The sequence below is a fragment of the Carica papaya genome, chromosome 5, assembly GCF_054855325.1.
Source record: "Carica papaya isolate Zhongbai chromosome 5, ASM5485532v1, whole genome shotgun sequence".
Lineage (NCBI taxonomy): Eukaryota > Viridiplantae > Streptophyta > Magnoliopsida > Brassicales > Caricaceae > Carica > Carica papaya.
Window position 1 is genome coordinate 19,985,755 of NC_142313.1, and position 2,368 is coordinate 19,988,122.

Consider the following 2,368-nt stretch of genomic DNA (forward strand, 5'->3'; position numbering starts at 1 on the left):
TATAAACTGCAATGGCTTAACAATAGTGGGGAGGTGAGAGTTAATAAGCAAGTGAGGGTGTCTTTTACTATTGAGAAGTATAGTGATGAGGTGACATGTGATGTAGTTCCTATGCAAGCTAGTCATATTTTGTTGGGTAGACCATGGCAATGGGATAGGAGAGTGATGCATGATGGGTATCTCAATAGGTACATGGTAGAAAAAAGGAGCAAAAAGTATACTCTTCTTCCTTTAACCTCTAAACAAGTTTTTGAATCCAAATGCAACTTGAAAAGTCCCATGATGAATTCGCACAAAGAGAGGCCGAAAGAAAAAGAAAAGAAAAAGAAAAATATAAAAGAAAAGAGTGAGATAAAATTAGAGTGGGGAAATGAAAATCAAAAGGAAAAAGAAAGAGAGGTGCATTCGACCATAGAAAAGAATGAGGGAAAGAAAATGAGCTTTTATGGTGAAATGAGAGATGGGAGAAACGCCTTATTTTCTAACAAGCCAATGATTGTACTCATGTACAAGGAAGCTTGTTTCTCAACTAACAAACTTGACCCTTCTTTGCCAAGTATTGTGGTTGAAGTTTTGCAGGAATTTAGTGATGTCTTCCCCGATGATCTACCTCAAAGTTTACCACCTGTGAGAGGGATTGAGCATCAAATTGACTTCATTCCCGGGGCTGCCATACTAAATACACCACCCTTTAGGAACAATCCTGAAGAGACCAAAGAGCTTCAAAGGCAAGTGGAGGAGCTCTTACAAAAGGGGCACATTCGAGAAAGTTTAAGCCCATGCGCAGTGCCCATCTTATTAGTACCCAAAAAAGATGGTAGTTGGCGTATGTGCATTGATTGTAGAGCCATCAACAAAATAACGTTAAAATATTGACACCCAATACCTCAACTTGATGATATGTTAGATGAGTTGTATGGTGCTTGTGTATTTTCTGAAATTGATCTTAAAAGTGGTTATCACCAAATAAGAATGAAACCAGGAGATGAATGAAAAACTGCCTTTAAAATAAAATAAGGTTTTTATGAGTGGTTGGTTATGCCATTTGGCTTAACTAATGTGTCAAGTACTTTCATGCGTTTAATGAACCATGTTTTACGTGAATTTATTAGAAAGCTTGTGGTTGTCTACTTCGATGACATTCTTGTGTATAGCAAATCTATTGATGAGCATGTCATGCTCATCAATAACAAATCTACTTCGATGACTTTCAAGGCAAGTGTTTGACACATTGCGTAAATTTTAACTATATGCTAACATGAAGAAATGTACATTTTACATTGATCACCTCATTTTCTTAGGATATGTCATGAGTGTAAAAGGAATCGAGGTAGATAGTGAAAAGGTAAAGGCTATTCAAGAGTGGTCGACATCTAAAAGTGTAAGTGAGGTGCGTAGTTTTCATGACATTCTTGTGTATAGCAAATCTATTGATGAGCATGTCATGCTCATCAATAACAAATCTACTTCCATGACTTTCAAGGCAAGTGTTTGACACATCACGTAAATTTCAACTATATGCTAACATGAAGAAATGTACATTTTGCATTGATCGCCTCATTTTCTTAGGATATGTCGTGAGTGCAAAAGGAATCGTGGTAGATAGTGAAAAGGTAAAGGCTACTCAAGAGTGGCTGACATCTAAAAGTGTAAGTGAGGTGCGTAGTTTTCATGGTTTGCCAAGTTTCTATAGGAGATTTGTAAAAGATTTTGGCACTGTTGCTGCCTCTTTAATTGAAATCATGAAAAAAGATAATAGGTTTGTTTGGGGAAAAGAACAAGAACATACGTTTTCCTTATTGAAAGAAAAGTTATATAATGCGCCTTTATTAAGATTGCCTAATTTTGATTCAACTTTTGAAATTGAATGTGATGCCGTTGGGCTTGGGATAGGTGCTGTTCTTATGTAGGATAAAAGACCCATTGCTTACTTCAGTGAGAAGCTCAATGGTGCGCAATTGAATTATTCCACCTATGACAACGAGTTTTATACTTTGGTAAGAGCATCAGAGACATGGCAATATTATTTATTACTAAAAGAATTTATGATTCACACCGATCATGAATCTTTGAGGCATTGGAAAGGACAAGGCAAGCTTAATAAACGACATGCAAAATGGGTGGAATTCATAGAGTCCTTCCCATATGTGATCCAATATAAGCAAAGAAAAAAAATATGGTAGCTGATGCGTTTTCAAGAAGTTACGGTCTTATCTCTATTCTTTCTACAAAGTTGTTGGGATTTGGGCATTTCAAAGAATTGTATGTGCATGATAGTAATTTTTCAAATGTTTATGTGGCTTGTGAACATGCGACATTTCAATACTTTTATAAGCATGATGGTTTTCTATTTAAAAAGGGAAAATAA